The sequence below is a fragment of the Pan paniscus genome, chromosome 6 (assembly GCF_029289425.2).
Source record: "Pan paniscus chromosome 6, NHGRI_mPanPan1-v2.0_pri, whole genome shotgun sequence".
NCBI lineage: Eukaryota > Metazoa > Chordata > Mammalia > Primates > Hominidae > Pan > Pan paniscus.
Window position 1 is genome coordinate 134496447 of NC_073255.2, and position 24787 is coordinate 134521233.

Consider the following 24787-nt stretch of genomic DNA (forward strand, 5'->3'; position numbering starts at 1 on the left):
CCAGCTGTTCTCATAATCTGTCCCACTCCTTTTACTTCCCCAGAAAAAGAGTGAATGAAGACCACAGACTAAAAGCATCCAGAAGGAACTGACACAAACAGGGAGATAGATGGAGCCAAGGGCTCCTGTAAGTTTGCTATTGCTCACATAATAGATTTGCTAATTCCACAACCTGCGGATGGTGATTAAGAATGGGAAGCAGAAAGAGGGAAGAGAGAATCATAGAAGGGCTCATTCAAGTTTTCTAATGTATCACAAACCTGTCCTCCCTAATGTCTGGATCATAGCAGCCCATTCCATTCACCTATTCTATAGTGAACTCCAATAGAAAATACAAAGCCATCACCACCCAGTTCTTTCTCCCTTCTAGAGATGAGATATTAGCCACCCAATCCCAGATTCTCAGATCCATTCCAGGAAAGAAGCCCTAGGTATTGAAGCACAGCTTTCCCTCCCTCCCTTCTTTCTTCCACCCCAAGATTTGTTCCCCAGATAGTTCTAGTAAATGCAAAACCAAGTATATTCTCATTCTTTAGAGCAACCAGCTTTTCATGGCCAACTGGAATCAAACACAACCTGCACAAACATCTATCTGGAGGACACTCCCAAGGCTCCTACTGAGCCAGCCTTCTGCATACCACTGCATTTCAGCTTCCTAGTTCACAAGACACTGAGACATTCTTGAATTCTGCAAGGTGCACTGTGTGTTAATATCTTGGCTGCTCATTATGTGGCCAATAAAGGGCATGACTAGTCAACAAATAAATTTTCTCTTGGCTAAAACTTGCAACAAAACTGTAAGCTGTTTACCAAGGGGCCCACTGCAGGTTATATTCAATATATACAGTCAAATCCTAACTATCTGAGATATATTCAGTTGACCATACACCTTTATATTTCAGTAAAAGGTCTTTACGTTTCCCAGTGCTATCGATGTTACAAAGTGCTTTCATATGCAGTGCTTCATCTGATTTCCAGGATAATTAAATGATCCTGTCATACCTGATTTTTAGATGAGGAAACAAGTGGTTTCTGGGTATTTCAAGAGGCTAACGCATCTGCCCTCCAACTTGTATGTGAAAACCAAAAACAAAATTCCAAGGCCCTTCAACCATCTGAATGGACTTTGACTCTTTTGGTCAATATATGGCAGAGCTAGGAAAAGCAGGTGAGTCTTCCAGCTGCTGATACAGGGTTTTTTCTGCCATACTCCATTACCTCCAAGGCTAAAGTCAAAAGAGGGTGTGGTTATCACATGAAAAAATCTGGTTTGGATTTCCCAAATGTGTATGTAGTATTTGGGGATTTACCTTAATTTAACCTACAGTTCTTTTGGGTTGTAACAGTCTGACTCCATTTTTGAAAACAAAACAAAATCGATTTTAAATGCTGAATTATAGATCTTTGCTGTCCAGTATGGTAGCTACTAACCACTTATGGTTATTTGCATTTCTATTTTAATTAATTAAAATTCAGTAAAATGCAAAATTCAGTTCTTCAGTTGCTCTAGCCACATTTCAAGTGTTACAGTAGTCACATATGGCTAGTGGCTGGGACAATGCAGATTATAGAACAGTTCCATCATCAAAGAAACTTCTATTGAACAGTGCTATTATATAATGTCATCTCCAGAGAAAGAAGACTTTAGAAAAAGTCAGAAACGGCCGGGTGCAGTGGCTCACACGTGTAATCCCAGCACTTTGGGAGGCCAAGGCAGGCAGATCCCTTGAGGTCAGGAGTTCAAGACCAGCCTGGCCGACATGGTGAAACCCCGTCTCTAGTAAAAATACAAAAAATTGGCTAGGCGTGGTGGTGCATGCCTGTAACCCCAGCTACTCAGGAGGCTGAGTTGGGAGAATCACTGGAACCCAGGAGGCAGAAGTTGTAGTGAGCCAAGATTGTGCCACTGCACTCTAGCCTGGGTGACAGAGCAAGACTCCATCTCAAAAAAAAAAAAAAAAGAAAAAGAAAAAGTCAGAAACATCTTGAGGCAGGCATAGTGCTGTCATCTGTCCAATATTGAAGATGATTTAAGAATAAGAAAGAAGAAGAGAACAAAGAAGAGAAAAAGAAGTTGCCTTAGGTGTACCTACCCAGAAAAGGACAAAGGCATTCTTGTAGTCATTGTGTTGTATTTTAGCTCTTAAACTTTTTAAGAGATTAGAATAATTTGACACATAGAAGATCTAAACCACTGAAGAGGCTCTGAAGCAGATAAAAGTAGAAAGAAAATAAAAAACTAATTAGGTACAAACTAAGCTTAACCACAATTCGTTTAAACGGTACTATTTACTCTTCACATGATTGGTTTTTCTTTTGCTTTATAGTATGACATAGCTTATATCTTTAAAGGGGAATTAAAATATTTCTGGGAATTTTTAAAAGTAAGTTCACACAGCCACATAAAAACTACAGAAACAGATAAAACCTATCTTCTCATTTATTCCCTAATCCATTCAAATTAAATATAAAAATCCAAGCAGCCACAGTGATATTCAAAAAAGCAAAAGTGAGACAAAACAAAATTCATTTGTCACCTGTGGAGGTAGTTAGCTCACCTAATCTTCACTCCAAACACCAGTAATTTTTAAAAGACAGAAATAAACATATGTTCTGCCTTCCCGGAAGGAACTATGTTTCAGGGTAGCCAAATAACCCAGTTGTGAAGAAAATGGTCTGCTTATAGAAAAATGCCAGCTAAAACATGTAGATAGAATTAGAGAATTAGAAATTCACCATTTGGAAACCCCTAATGAAATAATCAACTCAAGCAAGGATCATTAATAAATGCTAAAACAATCAAGTAACTATTGATACAGAATATAACTGAATATACACATGGTACAAAGTTCACGTCACAGACTACTGGCTTGACCCAAGGGGGAATATAGCAGAGGAGATAGGCAGTGATCACCCTAACCTTGCGATCATCTCACCATCACTAATGATGGGATGTGAATACACATTATTGCCTATGAAATAGTCTTTAAAAAAAGAAGTTGAACCTGAATCTAACTAAACCTTGCAATGGGCTGAACGTGTATGTCTTCCCAAAATTAATATGTTGACATCCTAACCCCAAAGGTGCTGGTATTAAAAGGTAGGGCCTTTAGGGGGTCATTAGATCATAAGGACAGAGGCTTCATGATTGGAATTAGTGCCCTTATAAAAGAGGCCCCAGAGAGCTAGCTAGTCTCTCCCACTATGTGAGGGCCCAGCAAGAAAGCCAATCTATGAACCAGAAAGTTGGTCCTAACCAGATATCAAAACCACATGCTCCTTGATTTTAAACTTGCTAGCCTCTAGGACTGTGAGAAATAAATTTCTGTTCTTTATAAGTCATCCAGTTTTTGGTATTTTGTTATAGCAGGCCTAAAAGCCTTTAGAACTAACTTCCAGTTAACCAGGAAAAAACAGAGTGAAAAGTTAAATGACACCATAAAAAGCAACCAGAAAATTCCAGAAGGGGAAATATTCTACAGGACAACTGACTAGTTTTTCAACAAGTCAATTTCACTAAATAAATACATAAACAAAGAGTATGTGTATTTTCCAGGTTAAAACAGTCTTGAGCTAAATAATCAAATGCAATGTGTGTCCCTTGATTAGAAGAAACTAATTTGAACAAACCAGCCACAAAAGATATTTCAGGGAGACCAAGCTGGAAGGATCACTTGAGGCCAGGAGTTTGAGACCAGCCTGGGCAACGTAGTAAGACCTCCATCTCTACAAAAACAATAAATTAGCTGGGCATGGTGGTGTGCACCTCTAGTCCTAGCTACTCAGGAAGCTGAGGCAGGAAGATCACTTGAGCCCAGGAGTGTGAGGCTGCAATGAGCTATGATTGTTTCACTGCACTTCAGGCTGTGTGAAAGAGCAAGACTTTGTCTGAAAAAATAAAAGGACATTTCATAATAATTGAGGAAATCTGAATGTGGACTGGGTAATAAATGATATAAAAAAGCCATTTTTTATTTTGTTTGAAAAGATGATTTTGTAACTATACAGGAAAATGTTCTTATTTTTTTAGAAATCTGTACTAAAGAATTTAGGGGTAAAATATCATTTTCTTTAATATACTTTCAAACACAACCAAAAAATAGTCATGACACAAATATAGCAAAATGTTTACAATCTATGTTCTATGCTTGCCTGTGAGTGCCATTAATCTCATCTCTCTGCTTTTCTGAAAGTTTGAAAATTTCAAAGTTTTATAATAAATTTTTTTACATCCCATAATTTTATAATAATTTTTTTAAAGTTTGAAGCAAATCAACAACTATAGCTTCAAAAATATCCTGACCCACAATAAACATTGAACAGGGTATATTTCTCCCATTTCCTAAAAAGTTGGCCCAGGAAGGAGTATGAGAGCTGCCATAGCTCTCCCAAGGCTCATTATTCTCCATCACTCCATGGTAAATCCCAAAATAAATTTTTTAAAAAGTTGTTTAAATTTATAATGTTTTTGATTCTATAATAATTTTATAATAAAATAATTGTAAAATGTTTTTGATTTTATAATTTATAAAAATTTTTATACATGTTTATGTTTGAAATGTCTATTTCAAACTTTATGATATATTAAAATATAAGTAATATAGTTCATCATTTTAGAAATGCCATGCTTTTCTTCTCCAGCAATTACATAATCAAAGAGTAACTGTAGTTTTTCCTAGAACATTGCTTTGTAGGCTGGGCATGGTGGTTCATGACACTTTAGGAGGCCAAGGCAGGCAGATCTCTTGAGATCAGGAGTTTGAGACTAGACTGGGCAACACAGAGAAACCCTATGAGTAGTAAAAACACAAAAATCAGCTGTGCGTAGTGGCGTGCACCTATAGCCCCAGCTACTCAGGAGGCTGACGTGGGAAGATCACCTGAATCTGGGGAGGTCAAGGCTACAGTGAGCCAAGACTGTACCATTGCACTCCAGCCTGGGCAACAAAGTGAGACCCTGTGTCAAAAAAAAATGAAATTTAATTGAAAAAAAGAAAATTGCTTTGTAAAATTAATTTTTCAATCAAAACCAAGATTTTTCAGATATAGAGAATGCAGCCCACTGGTCAGATTTGTCAGTTCAAAGAGAAAAAATTCCAGTTTCCTATTTTTCTAGCCTGCTTATGATTATCCAATAGGATATCAAAAAAGACCAAAGCCTTTGGGATCCATGTTCAGTATTCCTGAGTCTAACTCAGGATGCCAAATCAGGAGACAAGCACATTCTCATCAATTTTCAATCATTCGAGACCAATTTTGCTTATAATTATCCAGTTCTTTTAGACCACCTTTCTCCTGAAGCCAGCCTTATGGCTATTCACTTCACTTTAGCATAAGCCCCCAAGAAGGTGAACAAAATGAGGAAACGATTGGTTAAAGTTGGCGTTTGAAATTCTGAAACATGTCCACCATTCCCTTCACCCATGCCCGCCCCTCTTAGAAGTAGTACTTTCAGATTATTTAAGAGTTGATGCTTCTATGTGGATTTTGTCAGCTGTCCTTTATAACAGCTAGTGCATTTAATTTGACTCTATTTTCAGCATATATTGACCTATGCTAATTATCTGTTAAAATAAATTCCACTCTTAGAGTTAATAAAGTGTGTGTGTCATGGAAGACCCATTGAAGTAAGAAGCTGAGGAGCCCTTATGGTAAAGTGGGACAAGAAATAATAAGACATAATAATTTTCCCATGCAAATCAACAACCGTAGCTTCCAAAATATCCTGACCCACAACAAGTATTGGACAGGCCATGTTTCTCTCACTCCCTAAAAAATTGGCTCGGGAAGGAGTATGAGAGCTCCCATAGCTCTCCCAAGGCTCATTATTCTCCATCACTCCACAGGAACAGCCTGTCAGAGAAGAGTGAAAGACCATTTGTCAACCTCTCTTCAACTCCCTGATTCTAGCCAAACTTCATCAATCTCAAGTGAGGAGCCAGAGAGAAATCAAACCCCATATATCCAGCATCATTGTCTACTGGAGTCAAAAATCACAATTCCACTACCCACCCCAACACCACTGGCCCTGTTTCTCCCAATTGCTTTTTATTGTGTTTTTCAAAAAAATCTCCTTTCCCTATCCCTGCAACACCGAGAAGGAGGAATTATAGTAGATAAATATGAAGCATGGAGATCCTTTAAAAATGTTTTTAATAATAAATGAGAAAATGAAAAGGAAAGGGTTGGGAAGGAAGGAGGGAATACAAATGCCAGGGAAATGTTCAGTTTTGTTTTTAAAGATGTTAACACTCATTTATACATCTGCAAGACACTCCCCTTAAAGTCAAGTTCTATGAGTGTGGGTCTGGTTGCATGAATAAGGATAAAATTACCTTTTTAGACGATGTTTCCCACATATCATTCAGAGACCCCTGAAGTTAGGTATCCCTCTTGTAGATGTCCTTGAGATGCTGCTGGACCTGGGAAAGAGGAAACTGGGATACGGGTCTATGCCAAAAGGTGATTCTAGTTATAGGACAGAGAGGAAAGGGGCAGAGGGAGAAAAACCCGAAGTCTGAGAATCTGGATTGCAGAAGACTACCGAGGTCGTGGGAGAAGGGAGAGAAAACAAGGATGAAAAGCGAAAGGGGAAGAGGCATGAAATGTTGTCAAATGTCAAAAGGCATTTGGAGAGAAGTTGGGAATTGCATTAAGAAAACCACTGCAAATCTCATTTCAGACCATTTAGAGATATGCCCCCTGGGAACTGCGAGCTCAGGCTGTTTAGCATCAAACAAATGGATCCACTCCATCCCTACCCTAATTAAATAAATCATTCAGTAATTCCACTGGGTTAAAGAACCAAAATATTAAAAACCTTCAGGACCTACTCTTGCCAAATATGTCAGGGATCCTGTGTGTGTGTGTGTGTGTGTGTGTGTGTGTGTGTGTGTGTGTGTGTGTGTGTTCTGAGACACCACTACTGTTAAATAGGCAGAGCTAAGACTTAGGGGACTGGCAGATTATTGCAAAAAGGGCACGGGGAAGAGGGACTATGTTGTGAGCCTGGGAAAGAAGTTTGTGTGGGGACCGTGGGCAGTGAACACATTGGGAACAATATGGAAAACTGGGAGCTGCCTTGGAATCTACAGGGCCGGGTAAGAGAATGTCCGAAAGAAAAATGAGCAGGTGCAGGATGTGTGCAGAGTCGGAGAAGAGTCCAGGGCACCCGGAGTGGCTCCAGGAACGACGGACACCCCTCAAGGCTTTTGGGGGCGGTGGGTACTAATAGAACCCAGTGTCCGGGGTGCGCCGGGGAGGCTGCGAGCGCGGCGGGATTGGGGCGCTGGAGGGTGAGGACGCGGGAGTGAGGAAGCAAAGCCTGGGCCGGGCAGGGGCCTCCCAGCTGGGCCCGGAGGCAGCAGGGGGACAAGGGCTAGGAGAGGGCATGGCGGCAGCGCGGCGGGAAGCGAGGGGCATCCGGACACTCACCCCGTTGGCCGCAGCCATCTGCCCCACGATCTCGATGGCCGTCCTGCTGAAGTACCTGCCGTCGCTGCCCACCACCGTGGTGCAGCCCCGACGGTCGCGCAGGTCGATGGACGATAGCACGCTCTGGATGAATTTGGGCAGGTAGTTGCGCTGGCCCTCGAAGAGGCCGGTAGGTCGCCGCAGAACCCTGCCGCCGGCCAGCCGCCGGTCCTCGTAGGGCGCAATGGGCACTGTTAGCACCGGGATGGGGCTCCCCTCCGTGGCGCCTCCTGGCCGGTCCTGCTGAGGCTTCCGGGGCCGGAGGCAATCTGCAGCCTGCCGGGGGCCTCCGCCCACCTGGCCGCGCACCGGGACTCCGCCTCGCGCCCAGGCCCCCTCTCCGGCAGGTCGGCACCCTGCGCCCTGCACCCGCCCGCCTGGGGACTGCCCGCCCCTCCTCTCCGTGCGGCTGCTCGCTGACTCCCTCGGCGGAGATTGCTTCTGCCTTCCTGTAAAGTTTTCTCCCGCCCACCTTCTCCGCTGCCAGACCGCCCGAGGTGTCCTCAGTTTCTCCCCAAGTTGGACTCACTTTCGGGGTGTCCCAAAATCCTGATTCCAGGGCCTGCTAGCCCGACCCCGGTGACGCCTGCACCCGCGCCTGGCCCCAGCCTTCACGCGCGATTGCCGCCCTCCGGGGCACACCCTCCGCCAGAAAACAGCCGGCGTGCAGCGAGACTTTGGGCAGAGTCCGGGTTCCTCTCCGGCGCCAGGCTCGTCTCCCTGTCTCCCTGGGAGTGCGCAGCCTACACGCACCAGTTTCTCTTTAGAACAAGCACGGGGAGGGATTTGGGAGGGGGCTGAAAACTTTTGCCATCAGCGAACAGCCTCAGCCAAAAATAACCCTGGAAAGGCGAGCTAAGAATGGTTATCTCCTGCCAGCGCTGAAATCGGAGGCTGGGCGCTGCATGTGGGGTGTGTGTGTGTGTGTGTGTGTGTGTGTGTGTGTGTGTGTGTACCCTCCCACCCCGACCATTTGTTGAAGGGAATCACCACTGTCAGACTTCAATCCAACAGGACCCACTCGAGCCATCCACACTTTCCCCAGCCTCCTCCAAAACAGCTCACTTTCCGGTATGGACAATTCTTTTTTTTTTTTTTTTTTTCCCTTGTTTGTTTGTTGTGGTGGTTGCAACAGCAGCAACACAGACGACACATATTTCCCTATTCTTCTCGCCCTTCTCACCCTCCCTACCCAGCTCCTGCCTTAGAAACAGGCTTGGCCTACACTGTATCTGTCCACACTGCCTGAACTCTTCCCTGAATTAATCGTTTTCAATAGGAGGGGGCTAAATCCCTTATTAATGCCCTACCAGGAGTGAATGAATAAAGCCAAGTTAAAGGGGAACTGGGTACCACATACTGTGCTAGGTTTCTTTGCATGTATCCTTTCATTCTGCTGGAGCTAAAGATGTTCTGCCTCCTCTCCATAAAACGCACCCAAACTCCAAAACCAGGAAATTCTCCATAGAAAATAGGAGTGAAGAGAGACAAGACTAACAGGATATACGGCAAAGCAGGAAGAAAGTTTTGTCTCCCATTTCGCTCAAGGAATTTTTGGACCCACCAAGGCTACTGTCCTGAAAGATCCTGCTGCTTCTCCTTCCCCAAATATTGTCCACTTCCTGAGAGTAAGGCTGACACGCCGCAGGCTTTTAAAGTGTTTGGTCACAGTAAGACAACTGTGAGTAATAACACACATTGTATACTGTTTTGCAATTGATAAAAGGCTTTGCATCTGTTTTTTTCTTTGGAGGCTGAAGAAAAGAATAATGGTATTCACGCAGTTCTCATTTTACAGATGAAAACAAGAGGACTTTTTCTGTGAAGTCAGGAAAGTGGTTACAATGGTACTTTCTGCCTGTCCGAATTATGTATTGCCCCTCCCCTTTCTATTAATAACATTGAAGTGTGATGGGACAACCACTGAAGCTGTCAGTTGAAACCTGCTGGGACTTTTTAGCCATTCTCTTCAACATAAAGAATGGGTGTTTTTGGAGGGGGTGAGAGGAATGGGGAAATGTTGTCAAAGAGTACAATGTTTTAGTTGAGACAGGAAGAATACATTTTGTTGAGATCTACAGCACAGCATGGTGACTGTAGTTTACAATGAAGTATTGCGTATTTCAAAATTGCTAAGACAATAAATTTCAAATGTTCTCACCACAAAAAAGATAGGTTTTGAGGTGATGAATCTATTAATTCTCTGGATTTAATTATTCCACAATGTATACATATATCATAACATCACATTATACCTCCGTAAATACATACAATTTTAATTTGTCAATTAACATTTTTTTAAAAGAATAGTGTGGCCAGTTGGGGAGGTAGTTTTTTTTTTTTTTTTCCTCTAGTCTCTACTCAGTCTCCAAGATCCCATTCCCCATAAAATTCCTGTCACCCAGGAGGAGTGCAGTGGCACAATCATGGCTCACTGCACCCTCTCCCTCTTGGGCTCAAGCGATCCTCCTGCCTACAGGTACATGCCACCACGCCCAGCTAATTTTTGTAGCTTTTGTAGACATGGGGTTTCACCATGTTGCCTAGGCTCGTCTCGAACTCCTCAGCTCAATAAATCTGCACACTTTAGCCTCCCACAGTGCTGGGATTACAGGTGGGAGCCACCAAGCCCAACCCATAAAGTTCCTAACTTTTTATCTCCCTGGGAGTGCACAGCCTACACACACCAGTTTCTCTTTAGAACATACTTAAGAGTCTTGGCTTAGCATCCAACAGACAGAACTTTAACACTTCTACGGATCTGTGCACCTGTCTATGGTGTGGGGTTTTTAAGATCTCTTTCTAATGACACTTTATTTTGCAAAGCAGGACAGTTTCATTCCCAGAAGAGCAGGTATGGTAAATCCTTTGTTCCAGTAATGAAGACAATGATCCAAACCCTAAGCCTCAGAGAAGCCCAGAAACCCTCCAGGCCTCCATCTCTCTGCTCCTAGCACCTGCCTCTCTCTTGACATCAACATCATTCTCCCCTCTCACAGCCCAGCTCCTTCCACAGACCCAGGGATTAGGCACCAGCACCTCAGACTAGATTTTAGAGAATTACCATTCAAGAGGCAATCCTCTTCCCTTGGTTCCAATTTCAAGGTTCTCAAAGACTGGAACAGGGCTAGTTTGAGGCAATGTGCCCCATTGCATAGCCAGAAAGAACCTTACAGTGAAAAGGAAAACAATTCTTCCAAAGTAAGGGGGTGCTGATCCCCAGAGGGAGGACAGATGGGCAAACAAACAGTAACCGGGCCACCACATTCTTCACACTCACTGATCAAGGACTTCTAAAACCACTTTTCTTTTCTCTGAATTTATATAGGATTTTGTATCACTCATAAAGGAATGTCTTATAGGCTGATAACACCTTTCTATTCATGCTTACACTTAACGTTTAGGCTAGGATAATTTCCTAACCTCAGTGTCCTCACTATAAGATGGGAATTATTATAATCCCTACCTCATAAATTGTTGGGAGGATTAAAATACTTAGTAAAGTGCCTGACTAACAGAAAGGCATTCAATAAATGTTAGCTATTCATGGTGTCATCATCATTATATTTACCATTATTAGTAATCTCCTGTATTGCAAGAATTACAGTTTATATTTTTGTAGACCATCACTGTAGCTAAAGGGTCTTTGGGCCATAGGTGATATTCCATAAAGGTTGGTTAAATTGATCTGTGGTTTTTGACTATGGAAACTCAGAACTCCCTCAAAATGTACAAAACAGATTTACCTGCTAAATAAATATCTTCAAAGCTGACCCCAGGTTTGATTGAATTAATTCCAAAGAATTTGTCACAATGATGGAGAAAGGAAACTTAGAGGGCCCCACAGTTGTTTGCTGGTAAAATGAGAAGTTTGGATTAGATCAATGTTTCCCAAAATATTTTCCTCAGAATGTTAGTGCCCCTCGAATCCTGCACAAAGCAAGAGTTTCATGACCAAGTAGCTTTTAAAACTCCTGTACACTCTATTCCCATTCTTCACAATGCACACTTTCATATTAAAATTTCTGAGAGGTCCTCAACAGAAGACATCACTTAACTTTTTTTTTTTTTTTTAAGACAGATTCTCACTCTGTCACCCAGGCTGGAGTACAGTGGCCACCACTCCTGGCCTAAAAATTTTTTAACCTGGTGCTTCCCAATCTAAACTCACAGGGACCAGTTTTCTTAATGAAAGAGAATCAGACTAGCTTGTAACCATAGCTGGTGACACTCCCCTGCCCCATTCCTTGTATGTCCTCAGTGGACTAGGTCAGGAATAAATAAATTTTCCTGATTCTCAAGGGCTGGTCACTCCTTTGCACTGAGCTCAAAGCTTCTCTGTAGCATGGGTCACAATGAATGGTAGCCCTGATAGCCTAGAGTAGCCTTTCAGCCTTCTCTGAGCCTCTAAAGACTGAGGATCCTTGGCATGAAATGGAGCAACTGATATACCCTTGCTTTCCCTGGGGACTCTCTTGCTCTCAAAAAGGCATCAGCCATCATCTCCATCTAGAGAATATACTAGCTGACTCAGCTTGACCAGCCTGTCCCAAAATGAGAATCTGGGTAAAATAAGCATTGAAACATTTCATTCCTTGTAGATTCACAAAACATATTAGCATATTACAGACTATGAAGTTCTGCAGGAAAAAAAAACCTATTTAACTTTAATCCAACATTGCCAAGTTTTATTTGACCATGGAAGATTTTTCCAAAACCCTTACAAACAGATCAAGGACATTAATCTTTCATGAAACACTAGATCCCCAAGGTCCTCTCCAGCTACATCATTCTGTGATTTTCTTTTTTATTTATGAGGCATTAAAAGATTAATCTCTATCAGACTTCCATTTAGAAATTCACCAGAATGTGCAAAGGCAGCAGGTAAAATTGCTGAAGGGTATTATAAAAATACCCTCCAGTGATTTTTGAAACTTAAACTGAAATATTTATATAACTATATATTTCAGTTTGTATATTATATATATATGTATATACACACATATATATGTGTGTATATATATTGGTGTATGTATATCTATATCTATGTATATATGGCATTATATCCATTTTACAGATGCAGAAACTGAGGTTTAGAGGGGGTGAGCAATTGGTCCAAAGCCACACAGCACACAGGTAGTCATTGATAAAGGTAAAAACAAGAGTTGAAGCCTGAGGTGTAAGGACACAGAGACAAGTACACAAATGTTTACAAGTTACACATATGACACGTGCCTTTAATATGAATTTCTTGAACATTCATTTAGAGGCCTTACAATGAAGACATCAGAGTGGCAGCAAGTTCTGTTGGAATCAGGGGAGCGTGTTCTTCTATAATCCCCTGGCTAACAGGAAAGCACACTGATTTGGCCCATGGTAGTTATACACTCCCATTGAGTCAGGGGCCACTTCTATGCACACAGGAGGTGCTAAAAATATGCTGTTGACTCATTGCCTCTAAGAGCAGAAGAAATGCCAAAAGTATAGGACAAGAGGCAGAAAAGCACACGGAAAAATGTCGTAGGGCAGTCCTCTGAGGAAGTGTTAGATCCCTTTGAAATCTGTCCAAACACTTTCTTGTGCTGGGGAAAGTCAATTACATATTTCAAGCAACCCCACATGTCATACGAGTATCTTGTACGTGTTTGTGTACTCGTGTCTGTGAACTTACATCTCAGACTTCAACTTCTCGCTCCCCACCCTTATCAATGACTGCCTGCATGGCCTTGGGCAAGTTGCTTTCCCTCTTCAAAGCTCAGTTTCTGCATCTATAAAATGGACATAATGCTACCTACCTCATGGGGTTAGTGATCACATTTAAGGAGCTAATATGTGGAAATTGCTTACACAGTACCTATCACATAATAAGGGTTTAATAAGTGTTTGATGTAATTGTTTTGATTATTACTACTATTACTAAAATAATAATTACTACAATAATAATGATTCTTATTCTCTATATTAGTATTATCTTTGAAAATGGGCATGGATTATGTCTATGTAACACTTTTGGCACAATATCTAGCATTATATCACACACAAATTAGAGAATTCATGTTATTAAGGATGAAAAAATATTTTTACTGACCCTTCAATTCTTCGTAAGTAACTGCAAAAGAAGCCATTATCCCAACACATGAAATAAAAAAGAAAATTCAGTTCCTCTGGAGTTTGTTTTTGGAGGTAGCCACAGGATACCTAAATTTTTTTTCTTTTCAGAGAGACCGAGGGGCTCACTAGGTTGACCAGGCTGGTCTTGAACTCCTGGTCTCAAGCCATCCTCCCACCTCAGCCTCCCAAAGTGCTGGGATTACATGCATGAGCCACCACATCCAGCCTACCTCAAATATTGAATGCTGTTAATAAATCTCCTGAGGCCAGCATAAGAAGGTGATGGGCAAAACTAATGCAGGTATGTTTTTCTGGCTTTTTCATGTATTGGGCCAAACTTTGAAAAGCACTTACTATTAATGGCTAACTTGCAAAATTTGTGATTTATTAAAAGCAGATTTTAATTGTTTTACCTAAAAATAATAGGCCTCTGATCTGCCAAAGATGAAGATTTAATTTCTAGGTGTTCCCCACAATACCTAGAAACATCAGTGGAATCGATTATTAAACACTTTAGAACTGTTCTCATCAAAGTTCTTTAATATATAATAGAGCAAAAGAAAAGTTTCTTTTCTAAAGGCTTCTCTATACTTTTTTTAATAGTTGAATTTCATTTCTGAAGGCTCCTAAAAAGAATAGAATTTAGATCTTTATTAAAGAGGAAATATATTTTCCATGTTTAATTTAAATGGCATTCCATCAGTCATTTGCAATCTTAGCCTACACGGAATTTCTTTTTTTGGTAGTTTTTATGTTTGGGCTTTAGGAGGGGATTCCCAATAATCTCTATATAAATATTTCTAATCTCTATATAAATATTTTAACATTTCAATGTAAATTAGTTTTTTAAAGCTATTTTATCCATAAAAATAATAAATTTGCATGGCTGAGGGTGAAATAATGTGATACCAGGACCCCTCAGTTTTGGGGGTTGTGAGTAGATCCCATCTTCATGTTCCTCCAGCCCAGCCCAAGCCTGGCTCAGGGCCTCCTCCCCCATTTGCCAGGAACCACCATCCCCAGGGATTCTATGTGCCCTGCCTGACCAGTGTTCTCCATCAGAGTTTACCAATCTTTTGTTCATTCCCTCAGAGCACAGCTAAGCAAGAGTACACTAATTTGAAAATTAACTCAAGCAAATAGAGGAACAATATCCCCAACACATTGCATTTTAACATAGGGTTTCCTGGACACACTGTTTCAACCCAAGAGTTGGGCTAATAGTAGGAGTTCCATCTGCTAAAATACGGCTGTCAGCTTCAGAGGGAAATTCATGAACGTCTTCGTAGTTTGTTTTTACGTTTCACTTGGCACTGTTTCTAAAATTTCCTCTGAAGCCAAAAAATAAGTTATTTCCCAGCACACTGGGCACTTTTCATTTATCATTGGATTGATTTTTGTAACTTGCAGTAGGAGCTGAAATCGACCAGGGGGTTCTTATCCAACAGACAGCAGCAAAACTCTTTGTGTATCTGCGTTCCTTTCAACAAGTGTGACTTCCTCAATGACATCATTCGTGAGCGTAACACAGAGCTCAGCAATAACGTTTCTTCACTAACCCTACCAGGTATCCAACATAGGATGTTACTTCCTTTCACTGTTTTCCGACTCCTGGCAGATATTAATCATTGGGATTTGGGAACAAGGAAATAGAATTTCTGAGAATGCTTGGGAATTCCCAAATTCATATGATTTTCATAACACTTCACTTACAAGTTTTTGAAAAATAATAAGTGACTATAATAACAAGCAAATAGTCGTTTTTTTCTGTAACAGGATTATATGAAAAGTTTTAGTAGTCTTCTGTTTTTAAAAGATATGATAACAAATGATGATTTCTTATTATTAGGAGCCAACATATTGTAACAAGATTATAAAATCCAATAGCATTAATAGAGAAAACATTAAAAAGAAATGAATATTATCACAAAATAAATGCTAAAGAAAAGTCCTTTAAAGATTGAAAGGTAACACCACAAATACTTAATGCTTTAATCGTTGTTTACATGACATTGTTAAACAAGGCATCAATCATCCCCTCCAATACCATTTAAATAACATAACATTCTGATCTCCTGGCAAGATGAATAGCACTAGAAAGAAGCAACTGTCAAAATGGCCGATTTAAGGGCATATTTTGTTTCTAAAACTTGGCATTTCTTCGAAAACCTCTCATAGGATTTGTAAAACATATACTATGCCTATGAACACATTAATATTTATTTGCAGAAATGGTTCACTGTTAGCAGTGGACAAGGCCATGAACACACACTTGTAACACAGCAACAGATACAAGAAAGTCTGACTGAGGCTCCTTTACTGCTCCTGTCCTGTTCACCTTAACTTTCATCTCCACATGTCAGTGCTTCCTCATCTTGCTTGACTTGAAGTCAGTGCATTTCTTCAAGCCAGTAAGTTCTCTATACTGACTATTAAGCTGTAATTTTCACAGGAAAATTAGAATGTTCCTTCCCATTTTCCTAATTTCTCAACTGACTTTTCTCAGAATTCAGAATCCATAAATATTGAAATGCCAGGAGAGAATTTCCAAATGGAAATGCTGTTCCCTTCGTCCATTTTCAGAAGAAACCGTAGGATAGTGTTATCCTTCTCTTCTCCAATTTTTTTTTTCCTGCAAACTTATGGTTATCACCTCTTTAAGTGAGTAGCTCATAATTTTGCCTCCCCTGCAAATGGTCCCAAAACAGTGAAGTGGGTCCTCTTTAGCTGTGTCTTTAGTACATAATCCTGCATTTCTGACCATATGCAGGGAATGTGACCCAGGGAAGGATCCCTGACTCAATGGGATTTCTCTTGCTGTCTCTAGAAATTGAACACTGGAACGCAGACGTACAGAGGCTGGTAGCCATCGTGGTGTGCTATATTGATGACGGCAGCAGTGGCTGGTGTGGGGGCAGTTAATTGACAGCTACCTGTTGCTGACATCCCAGGAACTGCCTGAACCTCCTCTTTCCCAGTCATAAGATATCTAAGATTCAGCAGTATTCTTCATTAAATCCTAGCATGGTTTAAGCTAGCCAGAATTAGGTTCTGTTGCTTTCAATCAACAGAACCTTAGCTAATACGTTGTTATTTCCTGGTCTTTGTTCCTTTAATTTTCCAGGAAAAGAAGGGAAAATGGCTTATTGGTTTTAAAAAGAGACAAGGGACAACATACCATTTATGCAAAATTTAGAAGCACTCAAAGGAAACTCTGGAAAGTTCCTGAGACATACCTAGGTAGGATCAGCATAAAACTTGAACAGTGTATCTAGATCATGGTTGCCATGGTTGCCTTGACACAATGAACATCTGTATCAAGATCATATTTTCTTGGTGGGACAGAGAGAAGCACAAGGCGGGACTCACATTTACAGTAATCCTTGTTTTCCAGGGACCATACAACCCAGTTTGTCCAGAGCTGTTCATCTTAAGTTTGTTATCCCACCATAATTATAAATAGAACCTCCTTTTTCTCTCAAGAATATCCCACTTTGGATGATAATTTCTGTGACTACCCATTAACAATATTTAATAACTATAGAAAACTGCTTCTCTATATTTTTTGTATGTTTGAAACATTTTATAACAAAAATATCTTTAAAGTTATCACCTACACAGAATATAGCTGCCAAATGCTCCTACTCTGCTATTCTAACCATGAATCCCTCTGGGGCCCCTTCCTCCTACGGCGCTTGTGAGGATGAAATGAAATAAGCTCTATGAAGTGCCCAACAGTGACCAACACTGAATAAAATACAGCCACCATAGGTGGCCTTCCCTTATGTTCACCAAACTCCTGATAAGTTATTCGGTGATGTTTTAATCTTAATATTTTATGTAGATTATACATTCATCTGATTCAAAATGCAAAAGGTACAAAAGCGTATACAGTTAAAAGTTTCCCAACCCACTACCATTTATCTCCCTGGAGGCAACTGTTTCCAGATTTTTGAATATCCTTAAAGAATATCATATGTATGGAAAAGAAAGATTATATATTTATATGCATCTGTGTATGCATTTTCCTATGAGAGGCTCACAAAGTCTCCTTGAAGAGATATCATTATTACAAATACCCCTCAATTTACAATAGGGTTATATTCCAATAAACTTATGAAAATATTGTAAGCTGAAAATGCATTTAATACACTTAACCTACTAAACATCATAGCTTAGCTCGGCCTACCTTAAACACTCACATTAACCTACAGTTAGGCAAAATCATCTAACAGAAAGCCCATTTTATAATAAAGTGGGCTTTGAATATCTCATGTAATATAATGAATACTGTACTGAAAGTGGAAAACAGAATGGTTGTATGAGTACTCAAAGTACAGCTTCTGCTGAATGTGTATTGCTTTCAAACTATCTTAAAGTTGAAAAATCGTAAGTCAAAATATTCTAAGTCAGGGATTGTTTGTACTTCTACTTTACATGATGAAATTGAGCCTTGAAAAGATTAAGTGACTCGCCCAAGGTCACACTGGCAGTTAAATAGTGAAACTTGGATCCAAATTGTTCAGTCACTAATGTATTGTCTTGAAATTTGAAAAAGTGGAAGAGGAATTAAACTACTAAATTGAAGGACTATTTTAGGCATAGAAGAAGCAGATGCCTTCATGTCCAAGTGATTGTGAAAAGCCCACTTGCCCCAAAATATGTCTCCTGGTCATATGAAATTCCACCATTTCAGATTTTTACCTGGGGATTTAGAGTAATCTGCTGTTTTCCTAGAGCTCCCCTAAAATAGAAATAGAAAATTTTGGAAGGCTAAATATATGCTAACATTGGAAAACTCATTTTCTCCCCTTCGTAAGGCAAGGTACTGAAGGAGGGGGCCCTACGGGCTGTGCAGGGACATCCTGGAGGCATGGGGAGAAGAAACTGAAAGGCAAGTTTGTATGGAACAAAGAATACCGATCTCAGGATTCTCCCTTGAACCTGCCCTAACTTTGTTCAAATAGACTTAGCCACTGACCTGCTGTCAAAAGACCACAGCCAATCTGACTTGTTTTCAATATAATGATGAATATTGATTTGGTCCCTTCATCCAACATTCTCAGCTGGATCTTTTTTGACCAAGGATATACATTACTAGGTGAGTACAGGCAGTTAATTCTTCCACACGGGACTTCGGAGTTTCTGAGTTAACCAGAATCACCCACCTTAACATCTGCCAGTTTATACCCCAAGTCCTGACCAGTGCCCCCTACCTGCTATGCCTCATGTTTTCAATAGAGCATAAAATCAGAAATGAAAGATGAAACATCATAGCCAATATCACAGAAATACAAAGGATCCTAAGAAACTGCTAGGTATAATTATACACTAACTAATTGGATCATCTAGAAGAAATGGATAAATTCCCAGACACATAAAACTTACCAAGATTGACTCATGAAGAAATTTAAAAATCTGAACAGACTAATAGCAAGCAAGGAGGTTGAATCCGTAAGAAAATGTCTCCTATCAATGAAAAACCCAAAACCAGATGGCTTCCCAGATTAATTCTACCAAATATTTTAAGAAGAACTAATACCAGTCCTTCTCAAACTCTTCCAAAAAGCTGAAGTGGAGGGAATACTTCCAAACTCATCTTACAGGGCCAGCATTACCCTGATTCCAAAGCCAGACAAGAACACTACAAGAAAGGAAAATGACAGGCCAATAGCCTTGATCTACATAGATGCAAAAATCCTCAACAAAATCCTAGCAAACCAAATTCAATAGCACATTGAAAGAATCATTCACCATGATCATGTCATGGTTCAACATAAGCAAATCAATACATATAATATACCATATTAGAAAAATAAAGGATAGAAACTATATGGCCATCACAATAGATATAGAAAAAGCTTTTGACAAAATTCGAAACCCTTTCATGGTGAAAAAAAAAAACACCCAACAGATCACGTATTGAGGGACTGTATCCCAACAAAAAAAAGGCCATATATGACAAACCCATAGCTAACACCATGATCAATGGTGAAAAGTTGAAACTTTTCCTCTACCATCAGGAACAAGACAAGGATGCCCACAGACACCACTTCTCAGGGTAATTAGGCAAAAGAAAGAAATAAAAGGCATCTTAATAGGAAAGGAAGAAGTGAAACTGTCTCTACTGACGGCATGATCTTGTTATATATAGAAAACCCTACAAGCTCCACTAAAAAAAGGTTAGAACTCAACACAAAGAAGGGAACAATAGACACTGGGGGACTCCAAAGGTGGGAGGGAAGGATGGTGGGAGCAAGGGTTGAAAAACTACCTATCGATTACTATGCTCACTGCTTGGGTGGTGGGATCATTAGAAGCCCAAACCTCAGCACCATGCAATATACCTGTTTAAGAAACCTGTACATCTACGCTCCTGACTCTAAAATGAAACATGCAATATTTAAAAAAGAAAAACAAATAAATAAAATTTGAAAACTGTTAGAACTGAACTGATAGGTGATATCAGTAAAGTTGTAGGATACAAAATCAACATATAGAGCCTTGAACACAGCAACATCCAGCTGTCTGACACGAAAGTCTCAGGGGCAAGAAAACCTCTATATGAACTCAGAAACAATGAGCTAAGTTGTGTTTATGTCTGAAAGGATGTTAAGAACTTCATTCATGTTACATCAGAGCCAACAGAAAGAACCAACAGGAAACCTGCACCCAACAAACAGAAATGACAAGATGAAGGGAAAGCAGAGGTAAGGGCTTACCTTAGAAAGGGCAAGTGATTAGCTCAATATGCAATACAATGTTTGCTCCTGAGCCAAAAATTTGTACAATAATTTGGATATTACTTGCACAACCAGAAAAATCAGCCACTCATTAGGAAAATGTGTTTCTGTAGAAGTCTTAGGACTCAGCTATCTATAATAACATGAAAAGACAATATTTTCATCCAAAATGAGTATTTTTGTTTGTCTTGGCTTGTTATTCTAACGTCAACAGCCTCTAAATAAACTGTTGAAGTACATGATATAACCACCTCTTTCTCCATCTTTCCCATTGCTCCCATAGGGTTTCAGTTGTGCAATTTCACCATTAGCAAAGCTTTTTGCTGAAATCTGGCTTTTCAAAGGGAGAGTATCCAGAAACAGAAGATGCTGATCTGGGAGGCTCTTCCTAATAGAACTGCTGCTTCAGTTTAACTTGAAAAAGCCCACACCCAGTTCCTAATGACAAACATCTGAACACCGGGTCTTCCCCTGAGCAAGACCACGCTATGCCTCCTGCTCGCTCTGTTCTATAAGCAACCCACAGATTGCTCCCTGTGAAGAGGAGCCTGCCAGGGGAGCAGCATTCCACCAGACCCTGATTTAGCAAGATATTTCCGTATCATTCCCCCAACCAGCTGGAAGTCCTCCACTGCTCTTGTGTAAAAATCTAACTCATCTCGCTGAATTTCCTGATTTAAAAGTCTAATTCATTTCACCAAAAGTGTGACAGAAGGAAACCAAGTACACCATCTCTCTCTTACCAAACCAAAGCTATTGCATGTGCATTCTGGGGGGAAAACATGGTCCAAATATGTTATGGAGGGGGTGCCAGCCCAGTGTCATCCTCTTACTATTGCCATAGGATCTTGGCTGATGGCATCAGAGGAAAAACAAGTTTATCGATTACTTTCAACCATTAAGCTCACTCCTCCATGAAAAATAAGTCACAAGTCCAATGTCTCTTATTAAAAGAAGCACTGCAAAATATAAAGGAGTCACAGTTTTAAAATGGGACACACGTTCTGTAAGCAGTGAACCATGTTAGAGGTGCACTGTTTACATTGTATAAAGTCCCCTGGAGCCAGGGTTAGGAAGCGCATCTGTTCTTTGGTGTTCTGGGATGAAGGAGAAAGGAAAATGTGCTGCCAGAAGTGAGTGGGAAGGAGCCCATGAGATAAAGGAAGTAAATCCATTTGCTGATTGCAATAATAATGGTAATACACGAAGCTATACATACATACATACATACATGCAAATTTTCACATTTTTTTAAAAAAAGAACTTAAGGCTTCCACTCATGTAATCAGCCCTTATGAACTCTCCTGATTAGCTGCAAGGAAAATCTTCCTTTCTCCTCTTTCTTGCACCATCCTGGGCTCCCTTTTGACTTGTTTTTTTTTTTTTTTTTTTTTTTTAACTTATAAACGATCAGCTCATATTCTGAAGTTTGTAGTCCCCTCCCGCCCCCTCTCTCTCTATACGGCTCATTTACATTGGCAGCTGTCGTGCTGCTGGGCATCCTCAAACCCACAAGTTTCCCTTTAATGTTTGAGCAGACAAACATGATCATGCACTAGGCATCACTGTGCCACTCAAAATGCTTTTTTGTTTTTTTTTATTGCATCTGAGAGAAATCTCAAGGTTGCAAACCTGGAGTCAGAATTGTCTCCATGTGTCTCAGTGGGAAGAGTATCGTGTGAAGAAACAAGTTGATTCTACTAATCAAAAGGAATTTTTTTTGATATCAGGTCATCCTCCGAATGAATTTATATTACCGAGTGGAGGGTCACATGAAGAAAATGGTCAAACAGCACCACATAGAGCAAGAGCTGAGAAGTGCAGTGGAGACGGGCTGTGTCAGGAAAGAAAAGCAAGCTGGGGCCTGGCTCAGCGCTCTCCCCTCTGCTCCTGTCTGCACGGAAAGATTAGGATGACAGTGGCAGGAAGCCTGTGCACCTAGTATGCATCACTTGAAGGGAACACACAGATTCCAGTAAACAGTTGGAAGGAAATGTTAATACCAGGCTCTGCTAAACAATATGAAATGACTCCTAGATGAGACAAGCAGCTTTCATCAAAGTTCCCTGATACCTGAAAAGACAGCCCAGGGGATCCTGCACTACATGTGGTGTATGTAAATTAAGCGAGTTTTTTTTCCCCTTTGTAATCAAGGCTCATACACAAACAAAATCACACTTTAGAAACGGCCTATTTCAACTTGTAACTAGCTTGCTTTCAGGGGCTCCAGGTCAAAAAGAAATAGAGCACAAAGACGCTTTCTCCTTAGGGATCATACACAAATTCACTCTGTCCGTTTCTTTCCCACATGGAGCAACAAAGCCGTCAGACCTCTCCATCCACACATCGGGTCCTTCCTGATTAAAGTGAGTTAAATCACAGCCCTCTCTCTCTAGATGGCAGGCGACAAGAGGGGGATGCTTGCCTCAAGAAGTCCTCCCCATCCCTCTGCATTCATGCTAGCCCGAGCGGAGAGATGCAAGAAATTACGGATGCATTTTAATTCCCCAGACCCTGCAATTAAAAATGGAAATTTTTTGGCCACGCCTGTTGGCTCACGCCTGTAATCCCAGCACTTTCAGAGGCCGAGGTCGGCGGATCACCTGGGGTCAGGAGTTCGAGACCAGCCTGGCCAACATGGTGAAACCCTGTCTCTACTAAAAATACAAAAATTAGCTAGGAATGGTGGTGGGCGCCTGTAGTCCCAGCTACTCGGGAGGATGAGGCAGGAGAATCACTTGAACCCGGGAGGCAAAGTTTGCAGTGAGCCAAGATCGCACCACTGCACTCCACTCTGGGTGACAAAGCAAGACTTCATCTCAAAAAATGTTTTTAAAAAATGGAAGTGTTGTTCTTTCATTTGTAAATGTGTTTTGGTAAAAGAGGGGCAGTTTAAGCAACCCTTTCTATTGTCTACATTGTTAAAATTCATCCGACATGGACTCTTGACTCCGTTTTGCCTGGGCAGACCCAATTCAAGCATTTACAACAGCTATAACCTCCTCAAATCAAAAAGAGGAATCAGCATTATTGCTAAGTTCAAATAAGGTCTTGTTTTATTTCATTTTTATTTTTGAATGCAGCCATTCCTCCATGTGCTGTCATCAGGTAAGATTGTCAGTCCTGATTAGGTAAAGGTATTATTACAAAATGCAATTCTTAAAAATTCAGTGTCTAACTACACTTTTAATAAGCCTTTCCCGCTCCCCTATGTATTCTCCCTTAGACACCCCTTCTCAAATTTAAAATCACAGAAACTAAAATATGATGCCTAAAGAGAGCCTAGCGACTGCCCAGTCCTCTAATTTGATGAGTGGGAGTACTGAAGCCCAGAGGAGGTCAAGTAATTTGTTCCCAATGTCTTAGATAAGAAGAAAATGACCAGCTGGGAAATCCCACTCATGTCAAGGCAGAGGCACAGGGCCACAGACTGTGGTTGAATTGTGCCACACTCCTACATCCTTCTTTAGGAATCACAGAACATTCCTGTGTTGAGTCGGAGTCACTGACTTCCTTTTCAGGCTGATTGAGTTCTGTCCTTACAGGCTGCGACAAGAAGTTTTGGTATTATGCTACACCAAGACCATTTACCTTGTTCAAGAAATGCACAGTCCTTAGAGCCCAGCAACTTTCCCCATGTCCAGTAAATGTAGCTTCTCCATTAGAAGCTGTCAGAATGGAGCCTTCTGGCTCATCTTGATTTTGATTTGTGCAAGAATGAATGGTTGTGCTAAGACAGCTTTCCTAGCTGATAGAGAGCAAAACTTTTTTCTCATAATCCATAAAAAAATTAAATTAGAACTTTTTTCTCATAATCTGTGAAAAAATATTAAATTAAATCTGGCTCGTCTTGATTTTGATTTGTGCAAGAATGAATGGTTGTGCTAAGACAGCTTTCCTAGCTGATAGTGAGCAAAACTTTTTTCTCATAATCTATAAAAAATATTAAATTAGAAGCATAGAGTTTATTTCATGACTTTTATCTTCCTGCAATTTTCTTGTGGGCATAAATGATTTGTTTTTATCCTGCCTGCCCCCCAATCCCTTTTCCAAGAGACTAAAAGAGTATCTAGTGCAAAGTGGAGACTCAAATATTTTTTAATAAACAGTGATCCCAGCCACCCAGTGCATGTTGCCAAATGCCAACCCCATAAATGATCAAACACATCATCTCATTCAGCCAATCAAAATCAAGTGCTACATATTTTTTTAAGTTTTCATAGCCCTTGGGCATCTGCTTTCTCAGCATTTCCCAAACTTGAGTCATTCTCATCCTGCCTTCCTAATTTTGATCTGTCAATTACCTCTACTATTATTTATTTCATATATTTTTAAATAGACCCACTTTTGAAACTTAAATACACGCCTTTTAAAAGGAAGCTTTCTTACTACTATACACCAAAAGCCATTATTACTTGTTCTAAGAACTCATAACAAGATGGTCACAACTATTAAAATTT